Raw genomic sequence first — 25,461 nt, 5'->3', positions numbered from 1 at the left:
CATTTAGTAGTCCTGAAACGGTTCAATGTAATAAATGTTGCATAGGGAGTAAAGAGATTTATTTTGTTTAATAAAAGGATACCAAATAGCAAAATGCTGTTCAGTTTCCTCCTTTGCTCATATTAGTAAGTTTTCCATGTCATGAATATCCCACAATCAGAAATGGGGAACAAAAGCCCACTGTGGGTGTGAAATGAAGGGCCAGATACTCAGCCAGTGTAAATTGGGATAGCTCCACTGAGTTGAATAAATCTACTCTGATGTATACTGTAGATCTGGCCCGAACTGTTTAACTTTCTGCTTCTTTTATAACTTCAGCGAGAGATCTGATGAAAGTTACAAGCGCTGTTCTACTTATTATGAACATTCATTTTGAAACAAGAAAGTCTCTAGTCTTTCAGTGTAGAGCATAACCCTCAACATTTAAACCAGTCACTGCAGGCCACGTCCAGCAGTCCTTACTCAGGTGAAACTCCCTTTATAGAATGTGGGATCTTTAACCTTGTGGCTCTCTGTTCAAATCTAGCTCATGTTGCTGTCAGATTTTGGTTTCTCCCATCTATTCATTGTTCTCCATACGATATGAAGGTCCAGTTCCAAGCACAAAACTACTTACCACAATAGGCATCTTTGTGGCAGGCTTACTAGAGAGTCCAAGGAGTTATTTTTTTTCCTATTGTCTCCCCAAAGTAAACCACAGCCACTGAGATTTAAACAAAGAAACTGTTGAGGGGGGACAGAAAGATGTAGAAGACCTTTTTGTGTTCAGTTGAGGAATGATGATGTGTGCAATGCTGGCTAGACTTCAGGAGAGAAACACTGGTGGAACTCTATCTGAGGTCATTGAGAAGAGCAGCTTGTCTTTTATCCATTTAGGAGCCAAGTCCCAGCATTTTATTTTGGCATTTCCCAGCCCAGGCTAGTAAGTACTATCATTAGATCGAGAAATAGGTAAGTAATCTTTTTATTACAATATTTTTAATCAAACCTATGGAAATACCTCACTGTGTTTCAAAGATGAAAATTGTATTTTGGGTTTTGAGGGAGGGAATTGGAGAGGAAAAAGCCATTCTTATTTTCTCCTAACCATTTTGCTCATCCATCTGTTTTCTTTCCATACTGATTTTTGTAAATCTGCCAAGGAGTGCTCTGGATGTAGCCATGGAGCTTATTTTAAAATTGTGAAGTAATCTTCACATCACTTGGTGCACTCAGTCCGGAGAGGAAGAAATACCATCCTAGGCTTAGAAGGCAGCTCATCGTTAATATTTCCATTTCATATGGTCACCCACATTTCATACTCTTCATGACTGTTGTTTGTTATCCTTTCTGACAGAAATTAATCATGAATGTGTAACAGTTGGCACTAACATTTTGACCTCAAACACTTAAGCATTAGGGCAAACAATGGGAGAGGGTCTGATTTTTGCAAAAGATTTATTAAAAATTAAGTAGAGGATAATCTGTGCATGGAACTAATGTTGTCTGTTTGCCGTAATCCTCCAGTTTCAGTCTGTAGGTTTGCACAGTATTGATGCCTGTTTTCAATTGTGGTTCATTTCAGGGAAAATCCATTGGGCATGTTAGTTCACTTGTTGCAACTGTAATAGATTTGGCCTATCTTCTAGTGCCCTTCTCCTTTCGGACCAAGTTTTATCCTGCCATGCTTCTCAAGGAATCCTAGGAAACTATCTTCAGCTGGGATGGTTCCTGTAATTGAGTCATCTTATAAGAGACTCTCCCACTCATTGACGTCTCTTATTGCAAAGTCTGTGCAAGAATAGTCGTCTCTTCCTGAGATCAGCCTCATACACCATAACAAGGTTACCTGGTTCTTTTCTTAGAGCCTTAGCCCTCAAGGACTCCCTTCTTCTCTGCCTTGTCTGTTTGGGTTTCTGGAGAAGTTCCTTTCAGCAGTAGCTCCAGTGGCAGGCCATTCCTAGGTACTTCCTCTATCAAATGTAATGTCCATTCTGGTCAATTTCTTGGCCATAGGATTTGAAAATTAGTCAAGTTCACATTTTCACATGTTTACATCCAAAATTTCAGGGTGTTGGAACCATGGAGGGTCTTGACTAGGGATGTAAATATCCGTTAAAAAAAGTTAACTGTTTAAATAATTAAAATTGTGTTGTTTAATTGGTTAACAAATTAAAGGGAGAGGGGCTGGGGCTGCTTTGGCTAGCCCACGTGGCCTGGGGCTGTTCTGGCCGGCTGGCCCACGTGCCTGGGGGTTAACAGTCAGGGCTGGTTAACCGGCAAGACTAATGTTTACCAGTTAACCATTTTTAGTATTTTACATCCCTTGACCTGACCCAAAAGGGGGTTGTGGAGAGGTCATAAAGCCGTTGTTGGGAGGTCGATGGATTGCCACACTCACTTATGTGCTGCCTTCACAGATGGGCTCTGAAGGCAGCACCTCTGGAGCTTCCTGCAGCTGCAGGAGGTTTCTGGAGGTTGTAGTGAGTCTGACCTCCCCTGTGCTGCTGAGAGCCCTCCAGCCTAGAGGCTCCTAACTGCTAGTCCCTGCCGCTCTGAGGAGGAACAGGAGTTGCTCTTCCCCTGCACAGCCACTCTCAGGGGAAAATTAGACCCACTTCTGGGTACTTTCCTCATGCTGCTGGGAGCAAGCACCCTGCTTTCCTTGCCACCTCCTCCCTCCCCTCCACCAGAGTCTTTAACTGTCATGTGTAGTTACACACTGCAGTGTGGTTGCAGCCTGCTTTTCACTCTGGTGTCCATGTACCCTACACGCAGCCACAGATGTAGACGAGAACTATTCCAATTGGTTGATGGTCTTTTTAACCATGACCAAATAGTGAAATGATTGTGTTTAATTTCTGTAGCACTTCTGAAGGAGGCTTAGTAGTACTCTAGATTTTTCTGTGCACTGTTAGAGTTGCCAGATATTCACTACCACTGGTCATCTGCATGGATAAAGAAGGAAAGGCTAAAATTAAAGTTGTTTTTTTATTTTTCCATTATCTGTCATCTCAGGTAAGGGAACTCCTTGAAAATCAGTCATGCATAAAGATGCTCAACCCCTTTTGTCTCACTGAAATGAGTTTCAGTGCACTACTTGTATTTCTGTCTGACTCTCATTACAGCTTGCGGACATTTAATGGCTGAATAGAGAAGAATCATTAGGTCATTCACAGCAGGCACCAACTGTAGCTATCTGACTTCCTTTGCAAGTAATGTTCAAGTTCAAACAAAGAATTGCACATAATCTAATAGATATACTTATAGGAATATTGCCTTTTTTTCATTTTAAGCACATCTGTTGCTATCACAGGGTCTATAGCATGTGAGTCCAACTAGATTACTCAGGTTAAAATCAAGTCTACAGTTTAATGAAATATTTGAGAGGAGGGAAAAAAGGGAAAATATTCTTAAGTGAGTTTATGAACATTTTATTTTGAATATGAATCTTTTCATAATTTCACTAAGTATTTGCCCAGTTATGTGACTTGTTTAACCTGGTACCATTATGAATGAAAATGGACTCATTTTCAGGATTAAAGGATATTTTTCAAAGAAAAGTGGCCAACTTTGAGTATTGGGGATTTTGCCTTGAAGACATTTCAAAATTCATATTTTTGCGTGTCTTTATGTTAAAACAGTGATTTCAACAGATTTCATAGGGAAGTAGAATTTCAGGAATGTAAAATAATGAGAAATATGTTGAAAATTTTAATGTGACAATGTGCAAAAGAATTTTCACCACTTTAACAAAGCATTAGTCAAGAATTTTTAGGCTCTAGTCAAATTTCATTGTTACCCTGTGCTCTGTGGTGTCTTTCACTGCAACATATTTGATAAGGTCTTTTCTGATAGCTTTTCTGTCCATGTTACTTACACAAAAGGTCAACTTTATTTTTTTTAATATGGCAGTAGCTAGTTTCATTTTAAATAATTGTACATTTTTACCCTTCTTTATCTCACTCTCATCTCTCTCTCTCACAGAATCACATATATTTATATCTTTGTTTTGGACTATTGCGTACTCTATTAGTTCATTTTGCAGACTCTTGATGAAAGATTATGCTGCATTGTCAAGAACACTGTAGATATGCTCCATCACAAAGGTAATTAATCAGGTATTTGTGATGTAAGGACCCAGAAAATTAGAGGGGAGAAGATTAGCAATGTTTGTAGTAATAGTCACTAGGACTCTGGAGGTGCGTTTAAAAACGTAACTCAGTTTATGCAGAGATAAAAATTCATTTCATTAGTTTAACTGAAAATGTAGAAACAAACTGGTGAGGAAGAATTTCACATTAGTCTAGTTCCATAGAACTTCAGACACCAAGCACTTGAGCAGGATATCAAGACATTGAAGCAAAGAAACAAACTCAGAAGCTAATTATACCCAGATGACACAACAGTTTCTAACTGCTACTGGAAATATAGCCTTATAGGACCTCACAGTTGAGGGCAACTACATCTGCATTTCCCTTCACAGGTCCAGGCTTCTAGCAACCGTGACTGTTGCCTCTCTTGGGTGGAGACATGTCTCTCTCCTGCCTGTAGTTCCAGGCTGAACAGTTCCCTGCCTTCATTGTGTTGTTCCCAGTAAAATATAGATTATCTAAACAGGCTTATTTTGCCTTCTCTTCAGAGACTAAAAACAGTATAATTGCCCACAGATGTAAGTTACCATACAACTCCGTCTAAGCAAGCCTATTTTATTCTTAAGGAAAAAGCACGACAGAGAATATAGTTTCAAACAATTAAAGAACCTATACATGTGATAGCTTACTAGAGATCACTCCCCAACTCCAGAAGGAGTAGTCGTTCAGCCCACAACCAGGGGTTTTCCTGTAGTTTAAAGTTCATCACACCCCTTTGTGCTGAACAAGAACCCAATCATATGGGGCTGCAGTTGACCAGAGTCCTTCCAGTTGTTCCTTTAGCACTGGGACCCTCTGTAGACTGGAGGTCCTGTCTGTTTCCTGGATCCAGAGAAGAGGTAAAGAGTCAGTTTAAACTCAGGTTGTTTATCCCAATGTCCTTTCTTTCTCTGCTGGTCTTTAGATAATCCTTGGATAATGCTTGGATCTTTGAAGAGACCATGAATAGGTAATCAGCCAGACAATGGGCCCCCTCCACAGAATGAAGCTTGAAAGAGCTGATAACCAAAGGAATTACATTAGCACACACCCCCTTCAATAAAATTTACATCCAATAATACATAAACAATTGCATATTTAATACAATGGATCCCAAAGGGATTAAACTTAATAAGGTTTGTCCAGGATTTTGCAGAAAATTGCCATCTTTCACATTTGGTAAGTTTTCACTAGTACAAATAGTATGTCCTTTTCTGTGAGAGAGCTAACATGAAAAAACTGTCTCATTGTGAAATCCAAGTGCACACAAGGCAAAGCAGTAGCTTTACTTCAGTGTTGATGATTGAGTAAACCCTAGTATTTTGCAGCTTGATCTCTGTTAGCTTTCTCTTCATAAAAAGGACATGGGGAGAAATCTTGGCCCCATGAAAGATGATGGGAGTTTTTGCTATTGACTTCAATGGGCCCAGGATTTCATCACTTTTTTGTTAATTAATGAAGACACAGCACTCATAATAAGCCTTTTGCAGATGCCACAGTTAGGAAGCATGGGCAACTACTGTAACTCTTCACCCCTTACACTGATTTAATTGTCCGTCAAGATATGTTCCTTAGTTTCTGTAGTAAGAGGACACTTTAAAGGGCGGGAGGGGGGACATGAAATCTGTTTTACTGTGTTGTCTTTTGAATCCTCTTTGTAAGGCAAGACCAAAAGTGTGCTTGTTTTTACAACATGTGGATGCTTGTTGGGTTAGGAGTGAGGAGGAAGGAAGGGTTAGTTAGACCTGCTTTGCTGGCAATGAGTGGCAATGAGTGTGCTTTTCCCAGAGCTTTGCAATAATAGACTGTAAACTGTTAGGGGCAGGGACTGTCTTTTTATGTCGTGTGTACAGTGCCAAGCACAGTGGAGTCCCGATTATGGCCCCCAGGCACTACCATATTGCCAATACGTAAGAATAAGAAAATAGAAAACAATTGGGACTGTGAGGGGTGGAGATATCCAGATTTGATTCATATATATTTTTTTCTGCCTGAAACTTGTATGTGTGTAGGCAAATGTGCTACTCTTTTAATTATGCGGGGGTGGGGGGGAATTGGGACAGTATTTTTAACTCTTGGGAAGGTCGGATAGTTCCTGGGATAGACAGTCTTTTAAGTGCCTTTATTTAAATCTAAATAAATAAAATATCTAGTCTTTTACCACAGGAGCAAGACCGGCACTAGGGGTTTTAGCCCACTAGGCGCACGGCAATTTCGCCTCCTCACACGCTGGTCCCGCGGCTCCGGTGGAGCTGCCGCAGTTGTGGCTGCAGACGCTTAGCTGCTCCGCGGCTGTGGTGGAGCTGCCGCAGTCGTGCCTGCGGGAGGTCCACCGGAGCCGCGCGAGCAGCCGACCGTCCGCCCGCCTGCCTGCCTGCCTGCCTGCCTGCCTGCAGACACGACTGCGGCAGGTCCACCGGAGCCGCCTGCCGCCCTCTCTGGCAAAACGCCACCCATCAATAATCCTGGCGCCCTAGGCGATTGCCTAGGCTGCCTAAATGGAAGAGCCGTCCCTGCACAGGAGAGTATATTTCTCTTCACTGCCTGTGTCGTTTCTCTAAATGTCTGAATTATTTAAGGGATATGATGATATGAAAAAGATCTGGTGGATTCATTTCTTTCCATTGTGGTTATCTGGAACAAATCTTGTCTTTGAAATATAACTCTCTGAGGATATGTTTAAGTATGTATTTGTGAGACTGACTGGTTGTACTAAAATGCTTCCTGTGAGAAATGCTTCTAACGCATTGTAATTACCTTTCTCCGTGTTCACTATGATTCAAGTGCCCCTTAGTTAGTGATGGAAGCTATATGCAGAAAGTCTTAAGAATTTCCTGACGGGAGGTTGTGCTTATTTTCCAATTAAAAGAAATTCAGACTCAAAGTAAATTGTCTGATTTTGCTTGGCTCCGTTACTTTTCAAAAGCCCAGAGCAGGCAGTAGAATACTCTTTCTTTGGGAGTCTGGCACAGGGTCTGTCATATAAAACTCAGTTGAATTATAGTTGGAGGGAGGGAGAAAGATGAAGTGTGGTAATACTCATTGCCTGGTTTAGAATGTGGAGAACAGTAACGCTCAATGGACAGAGACTGAAAGATGGAACTGATTTTTGGTGTACCTTTAATCTCACCTTATCTAATATTTTTGTCACCAAATATTTATCAATTTTGTCTCTTCTCATGATATTATAAACAACAACGAAAGGGGCACTGGCATGTCAAAGACATACCTGCTAAATGATTACCTTAAAAATGCCAAATTACTGACCACACATGATTTGGTATTTTGAAGCACCTGTCCTAGATATTGTTTTAGAGGAATATTTATAAAGATTCACTATATTCCCATTTACATACTGCTTTCTGTCTAAGGGTTTAAAAAAATGGTACAAGCAGACTTCACTGTTGGAAGATTTTTTTTTTTGTAGTTTACAGTCTATTCTACCCATCCTAAGTTAGACATATGGAAAGCTATTTCACTCTTTCAATCAAAGCTGAAGATTCTTCCACCAGGGTTTTCAAATTCATAGTTTACCCTCTATATAGCACTCTGAGGTGCAAATATTAAGCATGCCTTATCACAGTATAAGTGGCTGATTTACACCATAAAAGCAAAACTCAAGATGCCATGCATAATGTAACTTTTCTATAGCTGCAAACAGCACATTTCCTTAACAGTGTAGCTATCCGAGAATGCATGGTACACGCAATCAGAATGTATAATTGTAATAAAGTGGCTGTGACAGTGTTAACTGGGTTACCTAATGTATTATGGGATGGAGCTATGCTCTTCCTCTCCTTTACTTCTCATTTTAGTCAGGGGGAGTTTTCCTACCACTGTGGTGTGATAAAGTTATATAAAGCAGCAAGTTTCCACCCTGCCGTTCTGTGAATAGACTTATTTTTGTTGCTCTGAGCAGTCTCTTTATGCAAATAACCACAGCTGACTTAGGTTTTAAAAAAGAACATGTATTTTTCACAGAACTGGGAGTGTTCTTAAAAATAACAACAGTATCTATAGTCACATCCTGCAGTTGATAGGCTGGCCTGCTATATTTGCTCACTATCAGTTGTAGGATTGGGGTTTAAGATTATAAATATTTAATCCCAAATACACTGGTACAGTGGCAGCATGTAGCTGGTAATTGGCCCTTCTCTGTGATTCTTAATAGGCCTTTCCAAATTTTGCACTAATCCTTTGAATGGGTATTCTCTTCTGAATTACTGTGACTTTTCAAAGGGCTATGTTCCACCTTTTTTTAAACATAACTCCCAGTCGAGTCCGATGGGGATAATGCATAAATCTGAGGTATAATAAGGCCCTTATTTATTCAGATGTGTAAGAGAGTGAGCATATCCTATACCTATGTAATAACTGTTTATGGCTTCTTAAAAAAAACAAAACCAAAAATGTATAAATCTTAAAATGTCATTATGCTTCAAATGGTGTCTTCAGTTAATATTATGTTTACAAAACCAGCATTAAAATATATTAGAGTAAATATTATCTTAGTCACCTAAATGATAACTCCTGCTGATAAACAGAACAGGTAATATCAAAAAATATGGGGCAGACCTGTAGCATAGCTCATATTAAACCATTAAAACTCTAAAACTCCAATGCTGACAAACACATTCTTAGAAAAATAGACTATTCTTGCAAACATTAATAAAGCATATGTAGTTAAAATTTAATGCAGCAGCATTCAAAATTATTGCTGTTTGTTTTCCTATCAGTTGTAAATATTTGAATTTGTTCAGAAAACACACAGTGGCCGTTTGTGAGCTTATTGTAAATAGTTATATTCTACAATGTGTATGACAGCAGCATTTGTTTTCCTAAGTCTCTGCCTGACTTTTGAACTTCTGAATAAAATTTCATTGAATATGCTTCAACTTCAAGGGCCTACCAGTATAGAATAATGCATTTTTCAATTTATTCTTGGTTAGACTTGACCTGTTTTAAACTGCTGTTCGAATGATGTAAGTGTGTGTGTGTGTGTGTGTGTGTGTGTGTGTGTGTGTGTGTGTGTGTTTGAAAAAATACTATGCTTCCTGCTGTACAGACTGTATGTAATCAAAATGCCTACCAATAGTTTATAAACAATAATTTATCACTCAATTGAAGTCATGCAAGTTGGCAACATGTACACACACATCTAAGTCAAATTCTGTGTGTGTGTGAGAGAGAGATATTTTATGCACACATACATCTTAAAATAATATGCTTCTTGTCTAGATAGTTTAGAGAAGAAGATGATAGCCTGAGCTATAAGACTATATATATACATGTGTATCAAGCAGTCCTGATAGCATCAGGATAACCATGATGCTTGTTGTTTGAGTTATGTAAGATGTCCCATTTTCAAGCAGGCTTTTAAATAATAGTCCATTGAATTGAGAGATTGATATGCCTATCCTTAACATACTTTATTTTATGCACTTTTATCAGATTTAATGTGCCTATTTCATTGTTGAGCAATATGGCAAATTTAAGGCCCCAGTCCTGCTAAGTGGTGTTTCTCCCTGTACAGAGTCCCACTGGCCCTGTGATGATCCCAACAGTGACTCAAGAGCATGAGTGCAAACCGCAGGACATACTGTTAAAAACCAAGGTACAAACCTCAAATTGGTTGAGTTCTAAATTCAGATTTCACCAGCCAATTGCACGAAGTGCAAACTCCTGAGACACTTTAATAGCCTTAATGTGGAGTCACAGAAGGACCCTTGGGTACTCTGGTCTGTCCTACCTCCACCCAGGTGAGTGAAGCTCAGTGATGCATGAATCACAGTAGTATTCTGGTTACTCCTAATCTCAAAGGACTAGTCACTTGCTGTAGGTCAATTGCATGTTAGATCTCACATCAAAGACAACGCTTGTAACCAATCCTATAGTAACCTGTATGAAGATTTATTAAATAGGAAAAGGAAACTAGAGCCTTATTTACAAGGTTAAAGCAAGAAACATAGACATACAAATGAGTTATAACCGTAGACTTCAAAGGGTAATATAGGCTTCGGTAATCAGCAAGCTTTGCTGATTTGTCCTTTAGGGCTAACCCAGGATAAACAGCTGGTGATCTCGTGCTTATGTCTAGAAGTACCTTGCATACCCAGAGTCAAAGAAGCATAGAGATCCTTAGTTCCTTTGGCTTGGAGTTTTTATCCCCCTTGTGCCATGTGCTCTGAGGTGCAAACTCAGCTGATGGAAGGAGTCCACTTGCATGACTCACCTTCAGGGGGAAGAGGGGAGAAAAGCAATAAGTGTCTTCGGTCCTTTTGTGGACCGTGTCTCAATCCATATATAGGGAGTTTCCAGTTGTAAGATCCAACCCTAGCCCAGCTGGTATTGCTGGGTCTCCTCTTTTGGAAGGAGCAGCTCTTCACTCTAATTAGTGTCCGTCACCTGTATGGTAGTTCACAATACAACCTCTGAAATATTACATTACAATATTACAAGGGAAATTAATGCAGGCAGCAGCTCACAAGCATTCAGTAGTCTAAACACTAAACACGTTCTTATCATTCTAATATCTACTTTATCAAATATGAACCCATGAGTGAGCCAGACTGATTCTAGCTATGTAGCTGTCAATGTCCAGCTGAGACATGGGGACCTCTGCATGAACTGGCATCTGGCCAGCCGGCATCACAGACCCCAAAATATTTTGCTGCATTCTGTAATACTGGCATGTCTCTTTAAAAATGTGGCAGCCTCTTAAGTCTTACAACATTTTGCCTTTTTGGAGCATTGAGATCCTTTCACATAGATATTTCCAAGATTTGGTAGCCCCTTTGCCCTCTTTTGTTCTTTTAAATAAAAGAATAAAGTGTTCTCGAACGGAGAACATAGTAGCACTGTTCAGATCTGTTCTTTCATTTTTATAGTCCCAAATATGGGAACTTCCTCAATCTGCATCCTCAGAAATACAAAAGATCAGAAAAGCAGCAGATGAAATGCAGCTTTCTGTTGTAGGGGACAATGTTCCTGCAAGAAGTTCAGCTTATAGAAGTATTTTGAGACTTTAAGAAAAGGCTTGCAAACAAAACTGTTTGTCAGAATAGTATTTGCCCTCCATGAAAGGGACAATCCTCTTGATGACTTTTGAAGAATGGCTACTCTCTACATTAAATTAAAATGCGCACAGAATTGGAAAGACAGAATACTGCTCGCTTAATATGCATTATGAACAACTAGATGGTATACATTCAGCAGTTATATAGTTACAATTTAACACAACTGAGACAAATTACACCCAACCAACGCAGGTTAGAAAATAGAAAATATTTTTGTGGCCAAGCCTGATTTTGCCCTCATTTACATGGATGTTGTTCACAAAACAACACTGTTTCCTTTGGTATTTATAGACTCGTGGACTCATAGACTTTAAGGTCAGAAGGGACCATTATGATCATCTAGTCTGACCTCCTGCACAATGCAGGCCACAGAATCTCACCCACCCACTCCTGTAACAAACTCTGATTTACATCAATGTACCTATCAGCAGGTATCCAATGGGCACCCTTATTAGTCACACTTGTCCCACAGGGCACCTGCTTAGTGAAATTACACTGAAGACAATGGCAGTGCTGTGGAAGGAGAGTTTGCAGGACAGGGCCTTCATTTCTATATGTACAATTATGATATTGTTATGGCTTTCAGAGAAGCAAATGTTGTCATTAAGGTACAAAATGGTCTTCATAATAACCCCCATTCTCCCCCCCAGCCCCCACAGATTTCCCAGAAATGTTTCTGTTGGGCTGAGCCTTACCATGTGTGGTCTCTGTCCTAAGGTGAATATGTTTTCAAAAGTGTAAGTGAAATCCTTGTAGCAGTTTCTGAGGAAGCGAGAGTCAGAGCGATGTGTCTGAGGCACATTGCTAATCAAAGACCAGGGGTGTTGCAGCTTAGGCCTGACCCCTTGTCCCTGGGTAGTGCCCAAAGGCACAGTCTACCCCAGTGGGAGTATCTGTAGAATGAGGCACATTCCAACTCTTGTAAGGATATCAAAATCTCCTTCCACTCTCAACCTCAGGAGGAGCCACAGGAGGAGTTGTGCCTTAGATCCCTCCCTCAGAGGCACAATTCTTTCCTGCTCTCCTCTTTCTCTGAGGGCAAATAAATTATAGCAGTCCTTGAAAGACTGCAGTTTACTTCCCACCTCTCTCACAAACAGCCAGCAAGTAGGATGGGAGTAGCCAAGGTTTTGCTCCCTCCCTGCCCCTTTGCTCACAGAAGAGTATCCAGAGAGCAGATTTGCACTCCTCACCAGACCCAGATCTAAGATCTGTATGGGACTTATTAGGCCAAGTAAGAGACGATAAGACTATAACAGGGTTTAAAAGAGAGCTAGATAAGTTCATGGAGGATAGGTCCATCAATGGCTAGTCAATTTGGGCAGGGATGGTGGCCCTGGCCTGTTTGCCAGAAGCTGGGAATGAACGACAGGAGATGGATCACTTGGTGATTACCTGTTCTGTTCATTCCCTCTGGGGCTCCTGGCACTGGCCGCTATTGGAAGACAGGATACTGGGCTAGATGGCCCTTTGATCTGACCCAGTATGGTCATTCTTATGTTCTTACGAGATGGGGAAAGGGCCTTAGTCTCCATTACTGCCTTACATGATTTAGTAAAACAAGGGTATAAACTAGGCCACAAAGAGTGGAATCACAGCCCAGTTTCATTTGCAGCTTTCAAGGAGAAAACTCAAAATCTCGCAAGATCAAATATGGCTATGAGCTTGAGCTGAGTCTATTAAATAACAAGGCAGTGAGGCTATTCTTTTCATTTCTGTTTCAGCACCTAAGACAAGCTAAAGTAATTCAGACCATTGTATCTTGTGATTGTGTTTGTTAGCACTTTGGCCTTTTCTTGCTCTCCTATTTTGGCAAGCATATTGGAGTTATGACCTAGATGTGTTAATACTCATTGATACAGATGAGCCATCTAGCACTTGCATTTCTTCCCACCTGGGCTATCCTATCTCTTGTATTAGCACACAAGTGGGAGGAAATAGTGCTCTTGATTTTAGATAAGAAAACATTACATGGTTTTCAAATATTTTTTGCAGGATTAATTTACATATGTTGCTGCTGAGCCAGGCCTCAATTCTGCAAGCTGTTTTACGTGGGCCTACGGGTCCACTCTCATGGATCAACCTGCAGGATTGGGGTCCAAATTTGTAGCCAGCACAAGGAGCACTAGTAGAGCTTTGCCAGGTCCCAGTATAAGTTCTGGCTAAGGATGTGTTTTTTCTATTTTTTTTTCCCTACCAGCAAGGGGATGTTCTCCAAATGCCTTTTATTTGCTTTACTATCTATTAAGAGATAGAAGTCTCAGGAATGGGGAAGTAAGAACTCAGTGTTGTATTACTTAACTATTTGGTTAAATAAAAGTTGTTTACAGAAGTCTGTGAAGAGCCCTACATCTTAGCTTAAGCCCAGTGGTTGTATGCTTCAGCCCATTCTGTCTCAGTTCTATGAGGCCAGTTGATTGAATACTCATCCCTCTAAATCCCATTGCAGCACAAAGAGCAAATAAACCTACTCCATAAATTCTTGATATATACATTTTACAGTATATGTTTGTTTAGTGCCCAGCACAATGGCTCCCCGATCTGACTGAGGCTTCTGGGGTTCTGCTGTAATACAAATATTCATAATAATGTTGACTTACCCCATTCCCAAAAGAATTCTTTGTGAGAATTCTGCTTGGAACAAAATGACTTGTCACAAGCTGGTTCGTTAGTTATGCAGCTGAAAGAGGAGAAGGAGATGGTTAAAGAAAACGCTTGCTTGAGATGGAAGTTCAGGAATTAACTTCATATAACTATCTGTTACAGCTATCCCCCATTCCATTTTGTTTCTTATAGCTGTCCCCATACTCCATTTTGTTTTTGTTCTCCTCCTGTGGCTGCCCTTCCCTGGCTGTTAAGTTGTTTACCAGGGCCACTGCCCTTCTCAAAGGGAGGGCTGCTTAAGTTGTCTAACAAGAGCCATTGCCCTTCTCAAAGGGATGGCCACTTGTGCTGCGTGCTAAATGGGACCACTGCCCTGTTCAAAGGGTTAGTCCTGTTATCACCTCGTTGAACCTGGGCTCGGTGTAGGGCAGGCAATGTCCAGAGCTGCAAGACCTATTGTGTTTTTAAGATCCTGGGCATGAGTCATAGGCCTCATGTGCTTTTGAGTCACCTATTGCACAGGACTCTGCCCAGACAGGTTTCTGTGCTTAACCTGCAGTTTTTCCCTGTGCCTCCTCCCTTGTGACAGAGGGAGCCTATCAGGATTACTGGCGGGAAACTGCCTGAGTTTGCCTTTAAAAACAGACATTTTTGAAACAAACATCAGAAAGGTTCCTGCATTGCTGCCTGGTCTGATCAGCCAGGGGTTTGGGGGGGTCCTTTCTCTGCTCTCGTTTTATTTTTGAGCATACCCCTGGTTTTTTAAACCCCCCCCCCACGAAGAACGAATTGCTACCTGAGAGATCTCCTGATTATTGAGTCTGTACCGAGCCCTCCTTGCTTCTTCTGATGTTGCTGCTGCTTCTGCCTTTGCTGCTGCCTTGGGGACTAGTAAGAATCCCTCTGTGAAACTTTCCCTACTTTTATTTTATTACTTTAGCTGCTGGCTCTGTTTCCCCAGCATACAGACTCAAGCTAAACCTTGGTCTGTGTCTTAAAACCTCTCTTAAACTCCGCGGCGCTTTGCTGCTAAAAATAAGTTTGTGCCGCTGCTAAGCTCTGCTCCTGTGGGCTTTGCCTCGGGGCTCTCTGCTTTCAGCTGTATCCATTGCTGCAGCCACCATCCCTTGGCTTCCTTGGGAGCTGGATCCTGAGCACATACCACTCTGCCCTCTGTGACTTCTCCATAGCATAAGGCGCACCATAGGTTTTGTTTTTTTAGTTTAATAAGTCATAGTTTGTTAAGATTGTAGAGCTTGTAAGTTCACCTGCCTTGTTATAGTTTACTGTTTTGTTGCTCCGTATAGCTGCTTGTTATAGTTTTGCTTAGAATTGTGATATTTGTTATTTTGCCTAGCCGTTGGTTAAGATAGATAAGGTTTTTGCTGCTTAAATTCGTCTTCCCGCTGTCCCGATCTCTCACTGAACTTTCCCGTGTCTGTTTTTCCCCCGCTCCAATCTCCCCCTCTGTGTGCTTCTCCATGTCTCCCTGTTATAACCCTTTGCTGCTTTTTCCCCCGCATCTGCACTCTCTCTGAACTTCCCAACTCCTTGCTGCTTCCCCCCCCCCCACATCTGCATCAGCCTCCGAACTTCTCAAACCCCTTGCTGCTTCTCCCCCGTGAAACGTCCCAAACCCTTTGCTGCTTTTCCCACCGTGTCTGCACTCTCTCCGAACTTCCCAAACCCCTTGCTGCTTCTCCCCCTGTGAAACTTCCCAAACCCTTTGCTGCTTTTCCCCCCGCATCTGCACTCTCTCCGAACTTCCCAAACCCCTTGCTGCTTCTCCCCCTGTGAAACTTCCCAAACCCTTTGCCGCTTTTTTTTCCTTTGTTTTTGGTGTCCGCTTGTTGCTTAAACCTCTCTCTAGCCCTTCTTTACACTTCTCCGCTGCCCCTCCCCTACGAAGATCACCATCACACTGCTCCATTGTCCTTACCCTGCAGGGCTTCAGAGTATCTCGCTGCTTCCAGCCGCACTCTCCTCTCATCAGTTGCCACTAATCATTAATTCCCCTCCCCCCTCCTGTTCCTTGACCCAGCCTTTAGGTACACTCTTGCAGATTATCTGCTATCCTAGCCTCACAAATTAAGTCATTACTTTTCTTTTATACCGTTACATTGCATAATTTCACTTATCACCCATATTGTATTATTGCACTGTGATTCACATTTTACTTGTAATTATAACACCCCATTGGTTGCTTCCACTTTTCTGATATACTTTGTATTTGCATTGATACCATTGTGTTACATTGTGTATAAGGCCACTAACCACTTAATACATTCTATCTAAGATTGTTGACCATTTTATATAGAAGCTACCATTTTATTTTGCATTTCTTTTGATACGCTTATTGACTGTACTGTATCCCATTGTGCTGAACCCCACTTACTGTACCCCACTGTTAGAACTCCCTACACTGTTCAATAAGAAGAACCCCCCCATCATTGTCTATTGTAAACACCCTATACACCCCATCCCATCGTATTTCATTGTTAAATTCCCACCACTTCCTTTTTTCCTTTAATAAAGAAATTAATTGACACCCCACCTGTGTGGTAATTGCTCCCCAAGATCCCATATACCTGTAGGCAGGGACAATAACCTTTGGTATAGTTGGAAACCTAAATTTGTGCTCACTTTTGCTTTTACTCAATTCCAGTTGCTTAGGCTGCTGATTCAGGAAATAATGTTACTTTTTCGGGGAGTTAGGCAACATTTTTACTAACAAAATGATAATGCTGAGAAATATGTCCTAAAGAGTTAAGAAGGAATCACAATTCATAATAATTGCATTGCTATCATACAAACGCATAATGGAAACTATAGTCCTGGTAATTCCAAGTTTAGCTAGCAATTTTCTTGATTTTATGCAATGAACAGAATTTTGACTTGAACCCCTGAGGAAACAGACTTCCCCTGGTAAGAGAGAAGTTGATAAGAAATCCATTAAATACCAATGCCAAAATTGGACATACTGTTTGCTTCATTTTAATTTTTTTTTAGCAGATGGATAATGATACCACTTAGAATTTGTGTTTGAATGCTGATTTGTTGGAAATAAACTTGGTGTACTCATTTGAGTGAAAAATGACACAATAAGGCTTTGATTTGCACAGGTGCTAGGCACCTGCAACTGCTATTGACTTCAGCTGGAGCTATTGGTACTCAGTGCTTTTGAAAATCAAATTCTTGTTCTTCAATCTTGCCTTCAAGTTCCTGACTGTATTTCTGCTCTCATTCCTTCAATCTCTCCCTTCCAAAACTGAGGATCTTCCCAAGCACCCCATTTTTATTATTTGCCCACTCTTGTCTTTTAGCCTTCTTCCATATTGCCCCTTATGCTTGGAAAGCCTTCCTTCTCCTTGGACACCAAGCAATCTCCCCGGATACACTCAAAATCCTCTTTAAAGTGCATTTATTCAACCAGAGAGATGAGGCAGGTGAGACAATATCTTTTATTGGACAAGAATCTGGTAAGAGACAAGCTTTCAAGCTCATACAGACCTTTTCTTCAGGTCCTTTCCTGACAACATGTTCAAGTCCTGCATACATGTGGTACTGGGATTGTCGTCTTGTTTGTACAGCACCTAGCACAGTGCATCCCTCATCCTTGATGTTGGTCCATTATTATAGTACAAACAATATGGTGGTAGTTTATGTTTAATAACTAATGCATTGAGCTGCGTCTGTGTAAACAAAGAAGAAAATTCTCTGTTCAAAGGCATTCACAAGCTAGGTGAGTGGCAAGACAAAGTAATAGTGTCACCATTAGGATTGTTAGAAAATTTTCTAGCAACATCTCTTTTGGTCAGAAAATGCAGTTTTGTCAACAATTGTTTTTCACAGGAAAATTTTGTTTTCAATATTTTTTCTACTTTTTGATAAACATTCAGAACAAATCTCATTTTGGTTTTGGTTAAAATTTTGTTTTATTAGTTTGAAATCTGAAAAACTTTGGTTTTCAATTTTCAGTTTAGGGTTTTGGGGGGGATTTATTCCCCTCTTTCTTTCCTTTTGATTCACTGGAAAATATTAAAAAGGAAAAGGTAGGGGGAAAACCTTTTCCATTGGGGAAAAAATAAAAAGGGAAGAGAAGAAGTAGGGGGAGGATTAAAAAGCAACCGTTTTCTCCTTATTCTTACTACTTCTATTTTTTTTTTTTTTTTTAGTGGAAAAGGGGGAATAAAAGTGAAAGGACTAGGGATTTTTTCCCACTTTCTCACACTTATATTAAAACATCTTTCCACTTAAAAAGTGTGAAAAAAGTGAAATAAATGAAATAAAAAGTGATAGAATACATTACTTTTCTAATTTGCTAATCTTTTAACAAACTTTTTTCACACTTTTTCTGTCGAATAAAGCGTGGGAGAGAGATTGAGGGTCTTCTTTTTACCTTTTTCCCTCAGTGAAAAAAGGAAGAAAAATGAAACTGTTATTCCTCAGTTTCTCTGGTTTTCTACTTTTTCCTCTTTCATTGAAAAGAAGGGGAAAGTATAAAGGGAAAGATAGTGAAGGAAAAAATTCAAAATGTAACAGAAATTAAAAGAAAATGTTGTTTGACAAATGTCCATAGAAAAATCAGATTTTTTCATCAGAAAATATTTATTTTTAATGGAGATATATATTTAACCATCTTTTATAATTATGCAAAATAAAACATACAGAGCACATACATGAAGTTCTACTGTTCAGGCTTTGAGCCATGCATGTTTACTGTATGTATAATAATATGGACTCTTGCTGTCCATATACAACTTAGATTGTAAATCCCCTTTACACCTATGCAGCACCAAGCATGCTCCAAGTCTCAAACAATGATAATTGATTGTGTAGTATAGATACATGTCCACCAGGATTTTGACAGAGACTACAAATTCATTTCAGGGTCTCTGAACAGTCATCAGACGATAATGACTTTATGTGATTACTGACTTTAACAGCATTCAAATCAAAATGTGTAAAGCTCAATAAACCATTGCTGATCCTCTAAGGCATCCATTCCCAGAGTATCATTATTTTAATAGGACTTGAAGTTTCAGTTATTTGAATATGTCAGGTGTTGGGAATCTGGAGGATTTGATGATGAATTGTTGCTATAAAGTGTACTTTGTATCTGAATTAGAGTAAGTGTCACTTTAGGGACCGGACAAGGCCATCTAGGACAACACTTTTCCCACTGGTTCTGTCTTAGCACCTTCCTTTTCAACATAGCCCCAAGTACCATCCTGAACCAAGCATCCCATGAAAATACTTTTGATATTACTTAAGAGGGAGGTTTAGGATAATCTATTCACCTGTCCTGCCATATCTTTACCCTTTATGTGAAATTATTCTGCATGGGTTATCCATTTATAACTAGTAAACTCAAAGCTTAAACCTAAAGCTAGATGAATGATTTTTTGGTTTGGCCAGGAGACCAAAGAATCAGGGAGAATACTGCATTTGGTTCTGAAAATACTTAACATTTGTCAGCAAATTTGCCCAAGATTTGTCAGGCCGTCAGACTCTGAATCAGTCAGAGAGAAGATTTGAATCCACAGCTCCTACCTCCTAGGTAGTGCCTTAATCACCAGGCTATAGAGCCATCTAGTAAAAGTGAAACAGCTTCAACAGGAGAGATTGAGAGCAACCCACTGCAGTCAGTGCTCGGTTTACAAGAGTGCCAGTGGCGCTATGAGATCCTTCCAGCCTGCTGGCTTCCCCCCGCCCACCACTTGTTCCTCTCAGGCTGCCCACCGGCTGACTGAGGGCTTCTCTCCACTCCCTGGCCCCATCTGCCAGCTTCTCTCTGCCTCCTGGCTAGACCCCAATGCACCTCTGGCTCCAGGCATTCTCTGCTTCCCACCCCCTGTGGGGCCCCACCTGTCTCCCTGGAGCTGAGCTGCCTGGGACTGGTGCAGAAGCCTGGCCAATCTTGTCCAGTTGGGGGGCTTGGCTGACTCCTTTAGGCAAGTGGGTCCTAAGGGAACCCGACTGGGGCAAGCCCTGGCCTGGCTGATTGCACCACTTCCGACAGGCCGGAGCAATTCCCTGCCCTGGCACCAGCGCTGGCTGCACTGGTGGCTCAGCCCGGCAGACACAGTCGCCTCCCAGCAGGGCCGGGAGGCAGGGCATGGAGGATTGGGTCTCTGGAGGGCCTGGGGGGGTGCTGAGTTGTGAGGGGCCAGGGAAGATCTCTGTGTGTTGGGGCACTAGAGAGTGGGATTTCTGTGTGGGGTGTTGGGCAGTTGTGGTGGGGCTATGGGCAGGGGGGCGTTGGACAGGGGTGGTGGTGTGCAGGGCACTATGCATTTGTGACAGGGTCTGGGGGGTGATGGGCATAGGGAACGGGGGAGTTGTGGCATGGGCCCACCTCTGAGGGGAAGGGGCATGCAGGCAGCATAGGGACGGGCAGGCCATTCTGCATCTGGCAACAGCTAGTTTGTAAATAGTGCCCTTGCACTGGGCTGGGTGGAGTGGGGCCGCCCCTGTCATGCCATGCCGCTGGCCATCCCCCTTTCTCCGGGGACCAATCTCCCCAGGCCATGTTGAATTGCCCCCATGGTGGCCCACAAATATGTTTGGCGCCAGGCCCACAAAAGGTTAATCTGACCCTGACTGCAGTATAGTTTATAGCTTCCTGGTTAGTCACTTACCTGGCATTGGGAAATCTGAGTTTAACACTCTGGTCTAGAATGGGGATTAAAACTACACATACACAAATCTTTTCCCAGCTGAAACTATTGGGTCACATTCACAAACAGTTTTGAGTCAATTGAAACTGCATTTTTTTGGCAAATGAACTATTTATCTGAAACATGTTGCCCATTCAATTCTGAATGCTTTGCAAGTGTGAAATCATGTATCTTCATTAAACATGTCCATAAGGTCACTTCAAAGTTCCTTTTTTTCCAATTCAGGAGGAAGCTTTCTTCATGCTTGTGACTTAAATTCTTGGGAACTTAAATGTGCAATATTTCGGAAATAATTTGTCAAGAGTACAGCTGAGTTACAGAAGACACACATTTTCTGGGAAGATTTACAAGTCTGTGATGTACAAACCAAAGACCATTAAATAATTTGAAAGCTGATGGGGAGGTTCTTAGGGTTCCAGCAATAATGATACATTAATTCCACTACTATCTGTGCTACCAGGAATATTTGTCTTTACTAGAAGTTGATAGTTTACTGACTGCCTTTTAGGGCAGAGAGAGATGCTTGATATTAGAGGGTTTTCTGCAGTCAGATGATGGTCCAGCCTGCTTTTTTGTTGTCCTAAATGTGTACTATTTACAATTATTCTGTTTGTAAAGTGTATCACCAGCGCTGTTGAAAATAATTATGACTAAAACATCCTGTCATCTCTGTTAATTGAATTGCATCCTTTTGAAGAAGAATTAATCTAAACTGGTTAAGACATGAGAAGGTGCTGACTAGAGAATGATTTCTAACAGCAATTTTTGAAATGCCAAACCTAGTCAGCTGGAGTTGGCACTGTCCCTTCAGTACCTTCATATCCTAGAGAAATGAGTTGCCTTGCTTATAAATGGGTTGTCAGACAACTTAATTTTGAATTACTGTCTTTAATTATGCTACTTGATATAATTTGCTATGATAAAATTAGTGCAGCTGGCCTCCAGTTTAGTTTCCACATTTGAATGCACCGTACAATGAAGCTGTCTGAAATAAACATCTATTAAAGGAATACACTCTTTACAAGAATTCATTATTCTACACACCAAATGAAATAGAGACCTTAGTATCAATCTTGTCCCCATTCAATGAATACAATAACTTCAAAATAATCGTAGTGTGCCAAGTGGCAAATTATAGCAATGAGATTTGGTATGCTGAGATTATGTATTTGCAACATACCTGTTGTGTACATTTTCCCTTAAGGATTCATTATCTTGACTGAGATTATATTAGAAAAATGCACTGAAGCTATCGTGCTTTCAGTTTAGAGGGGGTCCATAAACAATTAACTTAACTGCATGATTCTGTTATTTAACTGTATGAATTTCTTCATAAAAATTTAGCTTCTTGATACAAAGCTTAAAATCTGATTCTACCATTCTGACGAGGAGTAGCACTTTACTCAGTATGATCTCAGTGGGATTACTTGCTTGCAGAATAAAAGCCTTAGCTTGCAGCTTTGCACAGATGGACTCCTGCACCTACGCAGATCCCCATTGACTTAACTAAGGTACAGCTTGCAGGCTCCAGGGCCCAAGATACATCTCAACCTGAGTAAGGGCTGCAAGATCTGACCTTTAATTAATAATGTTATGGGCTGAGTGAAACCTTTCTATGGTTGAGTTAAAATCTCATTAAGTTTGGTAGCTGTGAACTCACAGTTCAATTAACATAGTTAAAGCATAAGCCAAACCTAAGAGAAAATGTGTGTGTGAACCTGTCCAGGAACATTTGGCTGAGTATTGTTTAGGGTAGAGATGGGACAAGAGATCACACAGAAATTGAGGTCAAACAGAAGAACAGATAGAGCCAGAGAGAGGCTGAAAGAGTAAAAATCTACAGAGAGGGAGGGCAGAGGGATGCAGGCTGAAAAGAGTGCTCTCGGTGCTATGAGCAAAAAAAGCTGTTTTCTGCTATTTGATTCCTTCTGAATTCAGAGCCACCAGGAGCGGCGCCACATTTTTGCTGCCCTAGGCAGCAGCGCTCCTCCTCTGAGCATTCGGCAGCAGAGATCTTTCTGCTCTGTGTCTTTGGGGCACTTCGGCGGTGGGTCCTGGAGCGAGTGAAGGACCCGCCGCTGAATTTCCACTGAAGACCCAGAGCAGAAGGACCCCCTGCCACCAAATTTCCGCCGAGGGTGGCAAAATGCCGCCCCCCAAATCCTGCCACCCTAGGTGACTGCCTAGGGTCACCTAGTGGAAGCGCCGGCTCTGAGAGTCACAGAATTTTGTACGTTATTTGTAAACAAACAAAACTGCATCAAAGAAATACCTGACTAGCCTCAGTTTCTACTCCTAATTGGAACATCTACAGGATCCCAGACTTTGACTCGCCATTTGGGTTAAAAAGAGGTAATAATAAATAAATCAGAACAAATGTTAAGAACACCGTCTCTCAGTTTTAGAGCCTCACACACCACTTAAGTTTGAGATTTGGATATTAAAGAAACACTGTTTAGTTTAAACCTGAAGTTTGGATTTCTGTTAAAAAATGTGGGGAACTTACAATGAAATTTACCACTGAGGAGGTGATCTGTGTAAGGCTTGTGTACCACTTAGCTCTTACTTAAGCTCTGTTTTGAGCACTTAGGTGATTCATAGCGCTTACGCCTGCACACGAGTCATGTTTCACTGTAATGGGCATGAAAATTTTTCCAGGTTTTGTTTTGGTTTTTTTTGTGTTTGAATTCAATGGAGACAGTTTTGGCAGAGTTTGAACATTCCTCTCTAGTATCAGAAACCAAACAAACACCATTTTGCTAATGTGTGAGAATAGAAAGTGAACCTCACTATGAACCAGACTAAAAATCTTCTTTAACCATCTGAGTGAATGGGAAGCATAATGTTTTCCCTTTTTTACCTGAATGGCTAGTCAAAATTCAGAGTCTGGGGATGTTCCAGTTGGGAGTAGAAATTGATTATGGAATCTAGGATGTTCTTTGATGCAATTTTGTTTATTTACAAAGAATTTACCAAGTCCTGCTTCTGCAAACTCAGGAGGAACCAAAGGCCAAAGGAACAGTTTCTTACCTGACAGTCCCAAGGCTCTTTAGCCAGCACCAGACCCAAAAGCTGTCTCTTTAGCTTCTCTCAGGGTCACACTCACACTATGCTTACAGGCTTCTGCTTGGATTTCTTCAGGTTGTCTGGGCTGGTTCTCTCCTCTCCTTCTCCCAACTCCTTACCAAAAACAAAACAAAAAAACATTCAACCCACACAGTCCAGAACTCCTGAGTGAGTTCACAAATACCTTTTGCCTTAGGTGAGAGATTGTGATTAATTAATCTTTACGGTTATGTTATGAAAGGTGTGTTCCCATTCATCAATTTCAGTGAAGTTTTAACTCAACCCATAAAAAGGTTTCACCCAGTTTTCCCAGACCTGAAGAAGAGCTCCATGTGGCTCAAAAGCTTGTCTCTCACCCGCAGAAGTTAGTCCAATAAAAACTATCTCGCCTACCTTGTGTCTCTGAGGACATTGAAGCCAATTAAGGGCTTCCACAGAGACAATATTCAGAGGGTATATTTACACTGAATTATAAACCTGACTCTTTGAGACCCGGGCTTGTGGATTCCGTGTTTCCAAGCCTGTGCTTCAGCATCCATGCTGCGTTGTAAACGTGGGCTTACAGATGCTGGACCAGGGTGTGTCAGCCATGCAAATGTGTCCCCGCTGTACTGTGCAGACCTTCGGACTGAGTTCTGCAGCTTGACTTCCATCCACAGTGCAAAATGACAGAGCTTGGACCTAAGTCACAGTGGGCCAGTCCACTAACCAGAGCCAGCCCTAGGGTCCGGTGAATTGGGGCCACTGAACTGGGCCCTGTGCTTCACGAGGAGCTGAGTGGGGCGGTGAGAGGGACAGGGAGGAGCATCCCTACTAACCTCTTCCTCCCCCCAGCGCCTCCTGCCTGCCAGCAGGCCCCGCTGATCAGCGCCTCCCCCTCTCTCCCTCTCAGTACCTGCCACTGATCAGCTTTTTCGTGGCATCTGGAGGTGCTAGGGGAAAGGGGAGAAGAGCGAGAGTGCAGTGTGCTCGGGGAAGGGGAGGAACTGGGTGGAGAAGAGGTGGGGTGGGGGTGGGAAGAAGTGAGGTGGGGCGGGGGTGGGGCCTTGGAGGAAGGGATGGAGTGCGGGCAGGGCCTGGGCAGAGCTGGGAGGAGAGCACTCCCCGGCAGATAGAAACTCGGCTCCTGGGTCCTGCACCCCACTAGGGACGGCCCTGCTACTAGCAAGGTCCTGTGACCCAACTCCTGAGTTCTCACTGACCCAAGTCAGACTGATTTGTGTGCAGACAGAAGAGGGGCTTGGGCTCAAACCTGAGTCAGAACCCAGGTTCAGTGGGCAGTGTAGAGAGATCCATCTCGAGCTGGGAGTCCCAGGGCTTCCTTTCTCTCCTGCTCACAGCAGGAAGCATGGAAGACCTAGTGTCCCTGATCCCAAGGCAGTCAGCATGGCAGGGCTGCCCCAGAGCCCTGGAAGTACAAGCTTTCCAACAGCCCACCAGGAAACTAGGCAAGGTTCTCATGGCAGCCATTCTGTCAGCCAGGGTGCCCTTGCAAACTGGACTGTTTCCCTGATGTTTTGTTTGAAAACATTTAGGTTTAGATGAATGAGCATTTTCTGATGACCATGCCTTTTCCTCTGAAATCTCATAACCAGCTCTAATAGGGAAGTATTTATCTCCATTTTACAGATAGGAACCTGAGGCACAAAGTGACTTATCTGTTGACAAAGGAAGCCTGTGATAGAGAAGCATCTCACAAGTACCAGGCTAGTGCTCTAAACATGGGGCTAACCTTCCTCTCAGTACACCTTGGACTAATCCAGAATTAGGCCAATTCTTGACAAACATTTTGCTCATTTCTAAATATAATTTTGCTTCAACCCATTGAGAGTCACCCATTTTTATTCACGTTTTACAAACATTTCTGTGAATGAAGTTCCCCGTACAAATGTTCACAGAAAGCAATTAGTTGCTGGGATTTGT

The 25,461-nt window shown here is 41.7% G+C and overlaps 1 protein-coding gene and 1 long non-coding RNA gene across 3 annotated transcripts in view; one reads left to right on the top strand and one right to left on the bottom strand.

The window, feature by feature from the left end:
* Positions 1–25,461, top strand: part of MARCHF1 (membrane associated ring-CH-type finger 1) — a 249,081-nt gene that overhangs the window by 164,600 nt on the left and 59,020 nt on the right. The window lies entirely within an intron of this gene.
* On the bottom strand, positions 10,451–23,648 carry LOC127047879 (uncharacterized). The gene is made up of 4 exons (XR_007773507.1): positions 23,503–23,648; positions 17,303–17,484; positions 13,789–13,868; positions 10,451–10,517 (listed from the first exon to the last, which is right to left on the bottom strand). It is a non-coding gene; the product is annotated as an uncharacterized LOC127047879 (long non-coding RNA).

The sequence above is a fragment of the Gopherus flavomarginatus genome, chromosome 3 (genome assembly GCF_025201925.1).
Source record: "Gopherus flavomarginatus isolate rGopFla2 chromosome 3, rGopFla2.mat.asm, whole genome shotgun sequence".
Lineage (NCBI taxonomy): Eukaryota > Metazoa > Chordata > Testudines > Testudinidae > Gopherus > Gopherus flavomarginatus.
Note: the sequence above shows the minus strand (reverse complement) of the source record. Positions and strands in the feature narration are given on the sequence as shown.